The sequence below is a fragment of the Mustela nigripes genome, chromosome 8, assembly GCF_022355385.1.
Source record: "Mustela nigripes isolate SB6536 chromosome 8, MUSNIG.SB6536, whole genome shotgun sequence".
Taxonomy (NCBI): domain Eukaryota; kingdom Metazoa; phylum Chordata; class Mammalia; order Carnivora; family Mustelidae; genus Mustela; species Mustela nigripes.
The window spans coordinates 24,945,349-24,953,080 of record NC_081564.1 but is presented as its reverse complement, the minus strand read 5'-3'; positions in this window follow the sequence as shown (position 1 = coordinate 24,953,080).

Sequence of the window (7,732 nt, the reverse complement as noted above, 5' to 3'; positions counted from 1 at the left end):
TATCACTATGACAATGAATCAAAAATTTTTTTAAATTTCTTTTATTTAAAAAAAATACCTGGTTAAAATATCAGAGAAAATCAGATTTATAGTATATTTTCAAGGTTATTCCTTATCTTCCTTCTCTGTATTATTTTCATTATTTCTTTTTAAAATGCTTGATAGAATTCTCTAGTTAAGCCTTCTGGTCCTGATGTTTTCTTTGTGGGAAGGCTGCCAAATAAAGGGATGAACAATTTCAATGTAAGTGCTGGCAACCATGACTTTGAAAATGTGATTCCTTCTTCCTTGAATAAAATATTCTGTGTACCCATTATGCTTGGGGCTCTGTTTTACTTGGTTATAAGTTTCCTTTATGATTCATGTCATTGTATATATAAAATAAGCTGATAATTTGATTTTCTAAATTATTTAGTAATTTTAATACAGATGGTGTATTCTGAAACAAAAATAGTAGAAACCACCCAAATATAATATCAAGTATTGTACAAACTCATTTAATAAAACAGAATATTATGCTATCCTTTTCCTCTCAATATTTCCCTGGGAACCTTTTGTAGTCAAAAGCCTTAATGCTCAGATCATCCAGTGTCTAGAAAGAATTACACATCTACCTCCACTGGCTACATATTCTCCCTCACTTCTGTATCTCCCAGCATGCATTGTGCCACATCAGGCTGTTGTTTACAACAGTAGACTGAAATTTTGAGTCTGTTTCTCAGTGGTTTTTTTTTTTTTTTTTTTTTTTTTGGTCTTTAGTAGGATTTCGGGAATGATTGTGTCAGAAGATATCACTGCCTTCTAAAGAGATATTTTCAGAAATATCTTCATATTGGGCGCCTGGGTGGCTCAGTGGGTTAAGCCGCTGCCTTTGGCTCAGGTCATGATCTCAGGGTCCTGGGATCGAGTCCCGCATTGGGCTCTCTGCTCAGCAGGGAGCCTGCTTCCTTCTCTCTCTCTCTGCCTGCCTCTCAGTGTACTTGTAATTTCTCTCTGTCAAATAAATAAATAAAATCTTTAAAAATAAAGAAATATCTTCATATTAATGAAAGAACAGATGCTTTTCAAACATTACAAGCAAACAAATATCCTGGAGGACTTGTTAAATGTAGATCTATGAACACCAAGACAGGTTTCAGATTTAGAAGGTCTAGGATGGACTACTGCATTTTTCTTCAAGCTTCCACTTGAGATAATATTAATCTGTCTTTCGTTATAAAATTAATGAATGCAGTTGTAACTACCAATGCTCTCTGGATAATAGTCCTTATTGGTGGCACAAGACTGAATCTCAGTATTGATTTGTACATGATGGAACTTTATCCCCACTCAACACATCAGCAGATGGTAGAGGAAGCATAGTCTTAAAGGGCCACACAGGAGAGATGGACACACGTTGGGATAACCAGGTTGGGGGGCATATGGCCATGATCCAAAAAAGGAGGATGAGGCCGGGGAGCTTCCCTTTCCATGGTCATGGTGACAATTACTGGCCCACCCCTTCTCTCCTGTCTCTAAGGCTGAGCCATTCAGAGCCCTTCTGGAGGTTTCAGTTACACTTCCGCATAGATTTAAGTCACTATGTAAAGACCACAACCCAAGAGAGCAAACAGTGATAGTCATCCTAATCCTCAGCCTCAGCCACTATGATAGTGAGGATGGCTTTGTTCCCAGAGAGAGATCCAGAGAAGCAATCAGGGACCCCAGAGGGGCAGCTGCTTGTGCTATGGATGAGTATGCAGGGAGCCTTGCCTGGGGTCTGCTGGAACCTGTGAGTAAAGTTAGTGGCAGAGAGTGAGCCAGAGCTGAGGCCACAAGTGAGTGTGACTGTCCCTCCTGGAGACACTGGCAGTGATGGCTCCTCGATCATCAGAATCTGAGATATGCTCCTATAACCAACAGGAGAGAAAGCCCTTGTGGAAATAAGAAGCACTTGATACCCTGCTTTTATGTGTCTCCCATGGACGGATTCCCTACCCCTGACTTGAGCCATATACAAGGAGCCCAAGAAGAAATAACATCCAGGCCATGGTGGGGAATCCCGCAATATGTGCCCTTCACAGGCTTTTAGGCTGAATGATGTGTTCTGAACTTTTTCATGTTTTCAGACCTATTAGGAAGTGAAGGTAAAATTCAGCTTCCTCTGTCTCACTGCCCCAGAGTCACTCACATGTTCCCTGGGATATTTGAAAGGAGCAGATGTTAGGAACTCTCACACACACATACACACACACCCATGACTGCAGGATGACTTGGGTAACTAAGTGTCATGGGGGACATCTTTCACCAAATCACATCCCCAGTGACCCTGGTGACCTCCTTCTTAAGGTTCCTAGCTGGGAAGCCTTAGAGCTGAACGAGGAACTGGATTTGTGCTCCACCTCTTGGTCTCGCTTCTAGTCTAAATCAGATCTAACCTTGGAATATTTTCTTCCCTTCCCATTTACATAAGTAAAGAAGTAGAAGAAATGAAAAATATCAGAATGAAATAAAGACTAAAATGATGGCAGATAAAGGACTCAGGCAGTTATGGCAAAATTGATCATGAATAATGAAATTCATAACTGACAGCAAGGGTCCCTGAGGGTGCCCAGGTAGACACATTTTCCAGGCATTCCCCAGACACCAGCATCCTATTCAATTTTCCATCGAGCAGATCTGGGTGGTGATCTGCAGCCAGAAAAGAATGCTGGGGCTGAAAGCCTGGCGATGGGAGAAGGACCCAGGAGGCCAGGAGCCCCTCACATGAAGGAAATAGAACAGCACCTCCCTTGTGTCCTGTGTAGTCCTGAAGTAGTCAGGGAGGAGATTCCTTTTGGCAGTTCTTTTATCTCTGAGGGAATGCTGATTCAGGCTTACCAGGTCAGTCTAGAGATGAGTGTGTCCCCTGAAGTGTAGATATTGACTTCACTGTTTTCTTCCAGCACTGAGATCTCAGGAGTTCCATTCTGTTTGTGCATCTGATTTGCTTCCATACCACATCATATCTTATCTTCCACATTTCATATTTTTTCACACTGAGAGTCTGCACACAACCCGGTCAGTCCAAATTCTCCCTGGTGATCAAGGTCAATTTTTTTCCTAAGCTAAAATGGACTTTTTAAAGATTGTGTTTCTTTAAAGAGAGATGAAAGAGAGAAAGAGAGACAGAGAGACAGAGATACAGAGGGAGAAAGGGAAAATGAAAATAAGAGAGCATAATAAGTGGAGGGGAGAAGCAGTGAGAGAGGGAGAAGCAGGCTCTTCAATGAGCAGGGAGACCATTGTAGTGCTTGATCCTAGTATTCTAGGACCCTGGGATCAAGTACATGATCCCAGGATCATGACCTGAGTTGAAGGCAGACACTTAACCACTACCCAGTATCCCAGATAACACAGATTCTAGTAGCTGATATTTTGAGTTATTTGTGAAACTCTTAGCTATGTTCATAAATGAGATCTTCCTCCAATCTTCACACCTGATACTCTTCCTTTGTGTTGTTGTACCTCAATTGATTTGCAAGAATGCAACACATCCTCTATTTTAGTATTTATTAGAAACCATTTCTTTTCTACAAAGACTTAAACAATATGGTGGGCAGAATGAGCTCCATCTGACCTAGGACCCTGGAAGGCAGGTCAGAATTTGGCAGAAAGATTCGATGACAATTACCTGTGCCCAGATGACAGGAGCAAAAAGCAGAGCCAATACCCTTCCTCCCCACTCTACTCTCTCATTTTCCACTAAAGGAAACCCTCTATTTACTCAGTGAGGAGGTAAAGAGAAGAATCTAGGCCATGCGGGAGAATATACAGAGGTTTGCTTGCTGAGGTCTATTTGCTGGCATAAAGTCCCTCCCACTGTGTTTCCTATAGTTTCCATAGGGATCGTTGCAACTTGAGTTCATAGAGCAAATATATTTCAATTATCAGATCATCCTGTCCATTTGTATTTCTATGAATATCAGGCCTAGACAATTTACTCTGTTTCAGTGGAGGATGAACTATGAGGCATACATGACTCTGAACTGAGGGCTCTTGTGGCACCTGGGGGCCCAGGTGCAGGAAACTCAAAGAAAGTAAGGATACTGCTTGTACTAGTGGGCAAAAGTCAGTGCTAGATTTTCCTAGTCTTTCTGGTCCAGATCTTGAGCTTTCAGGGGAAGCTCACCTGTGACCTGCTGACCTCAGATACATTCCCCCACAGAATATGTCACTGTTCCCAGCACTCCTGGGATGGCTTTGTGACCTTTGCAGGTAGACTTTTCTGATGTCACCATCCACGGTAGTAGATTGAGTAGGTCATCTCTGTGGGGTTTGAGACTGATCTATCCATTTTTCCTGAGAATCAATGCCATCAGGTAGACAATTAACTGAAACATTTATTTTAAGAGATAGTTAAGGATCACCTGATATTTGAGTTTGCTTCTTGGTTGTGCCTGGTTTCACTATTGAGACATAATGCACTTGAACTAAGCTCAAGGCTTAAAGTCCCCCAGAGAACCCCATTGGTTCAACCCTCATAGTAATTCTTGGGTTATCCTTACAGATTGACTTTTTTGGTTATTGTTGTCATTGTCAGGGTCTCCTCTTAAGATCACCAGATCTCATGGCCTATACCTTGTCATTATCTCTGTTTTCTTCCCTGAGAATATCATGCTGTCAGGACAGCATGTCTTTTGTCCTTGATTACTTCTGTGGGTAATCACTTATTCTTGAATATTACCCTTACAGACATTATTTTGCATTGAGTGCTTCATGCATTTAAGGTATTTTTAGTCTATTTTTGTATTTTTTCTTTTTTTTCTTAACAAAATGAATGATGTTAAATAACATTACTATAAATAGTCTATAAAATTGATATGATACTATCCACTGACAACCCATTCCTCTGTTCCACAGCCACTTATTTCTGAATGGATAACTGATAACACTCTCAAAAATGTGCTCTAGTAAATTTATATATGTGTATACATATGTATATGCATATAAATATATATATACATGTATATATGCATATACCTATATATAAAATATATCTAAATATGTGTATAAAACATAACACATTATTGATTCTTATGTGGTTCCAGTGTTCCATGACTGTCTTTTACATATAAAATATAATCAGTAATATTCATTTAAGAAGCATGGAGATGTCTCTAATTTTGATTCACAGTTCATCATTATTCCACAAGATAATTTACCATAATCTGGCCAATTTTCTATGGAGAAATATCCATGTTGGTCTTAATTGTTATTGTAACATCTCTGAACTCGGTATCCCTGTATATGCATTTCTGAATGTAGTAGTTAGATAATCTTCATTAATAACTGACTTCTAAAACTGTAACACTGATGTAAGCCATATACATATTTAATGTTTGGTAAAAATTTAAAATTTAGGTTCCAAAATTGACTCACCAATTTATGCTCTCAGAACCAATGGATGAGAGTTCCCATTTCTCTTTTTTAATATTTTATTTACTATTTTTTAAATTTTTTATTAAAATTTTTCAGCATAACAGAACTCATTGTTTATACACAAAACCCATTGTTCCATGCCATGTGTGCCCGCAAGAGAAGGAACACAAGCAGAGGGAGTGGGAGAGGGAGAAGCAGGCTTCCCACTGAGCAGAGCCTGATAATGGGCTGGATCCCAGGACCCTGAAATCATGACCTGAGCTGAAGGCAGACACTTAAAGACAGAGTCACCCATGTGCTCTGACAATCCAATTTTCAAAAAGGTTACATTTCTTTTTTTTTCTTATATAATTTTTATTTTTTATAAACATATATATATTTTTTAAGGTTACATTTCTAAGTCCTAAGGACTACAACTTCAATATACACTCTTTGAGAGGATCCAATTTTATCCAGGGTATTAGGGAAGAAAACCTCTTCCAAAAATATTTTATAATTGTCAATAGCTTTTAATAAATATATGCAAAATCCTTGCACTGCACAGAAATTATAGCTCATAAAAATACATTCAAACTTAAGAAGACAGGAAACTACACAGAAATCACACCGTATTAACACATGAGGTAGTTAATACACCTGTAAATAAAAACAAATGAATATATAAATGCACAAAGAGACCGGAGACCTTGGTGTCCTCACTCCCATGCTAACCTTGGAAGTCATGAGCTTCAGTGGAAAGAAAAGTCAGTTCCATAAATGTCTGTGGGACACATAACTGGAAGCTATCAGGAGTCCTAAAGCAACATCAGAGGAGAAATTTCCCTGAGTGTAAAGACACAGGACACCAAGGAGGAGACCTGGGCTCTGACCACAGAATGGGCATTCAGGAGGGAGACAGGAGGTCTCAGATTCAGTGATGTGGGAAGATGGGGTGAAAACCTTAGGTGTGAAACTCTGAAAACACCAGTGTGTGGGAAAAGAAGGGAAAAGAGACATTTAGTGTCTGCCAGGCACAGGGGAGTAGGAAAAAAGGAAAGGAGAAACAGCCCACTTCCCACCATAAGTCAAGAAAGAAATGCATGACACAAAAAACAGAAAAAAAAATCTAAATAACACATAATATTACTTTTCAAAACCAAATAGAAGAACCAATGACTGATTATTAATTTTGAACAAACCTAAAAAATGATAAGGGATATTTGATATTAGAAACTAAAAATAAGCATAAAACCTTATATTATTTTATAGATCACTGTGGAAAGATAAATCATGAACATTTCAACATCCTCTGCATTAAAATTAGGACCTTACAGATAGATTAACATGCCCTCCACACAAGGGTGACATGTACATACATGAAGTGATCCACATATTTACAGATGGTGGTGATGTCCCCACATCAATGCACACACTTAATGCCAGTGAAGGGAGCACTTACAAGGGCACATGTTCTGTGATTCAGTCCCCGTGAATTGCGCCCAGCAGGGAGCTCACTGCAAGCAGGAGGGAATTGGGGGCCACAGAGGACTGAGCACAAGGGGACATGGCCTGACTGATGGTGGGTCAGGGGTTTCTCTACAGGTGATAGAAATATATATTTAACCATGATAGTGGTTGCTTAATTCAGTTAAATATACTATATTTAAGTATAAATATACTTAAATACTTAATATACTTAATGTACACTTCAGTACACTTCATATACTATATTTAAGTATATTTATATTTATATTTATATTTATATTTATAAATGTTCATGATTTATCTTTCCACAGTGATCTATAAAATAATATAAGGTTTTATGCTTATTTTTAGTTTCTAATATCAAATATCCCTTATCATTTTTTAGGTTTGTTCAAAATTAATAATTCAGACATTGGTTCTTCTATTTGGTTTTGAAAAGTAATATTATGTGTTATTTAGATTTTTTTTTCTGTTTTTTGTGTCATGCATTTCTTTCTTGACTTTTTTGCCCTTTCTTGACATTTAAGTATATTTATACTTAAATATAGTATATGAAGTGTACTGAAGTGTACATTCACTTTATATCAGTGAATGTAATGGCATGCCAATTACCTTAACACATTTGTTTTGGATTTGTAAAAAAATAACAACAACAACAACAAAAGAAACAACAAAAATGGAAGTTATTGTCACTCTCCTTGAAAAGTTGTCCTGTGGTCAAACACTCAGCCCTTCAGGGTCTCCACACTCTCCCTCTTTGTCACACAGTTATACAGGTGATGAGGGGAACAGGGGCATTTTTCTATCTTGGGTCCCAGTGGGCCTGCAGCACTGTGTCCTTGATGATGCTGTCATGCCCTGCTGAACA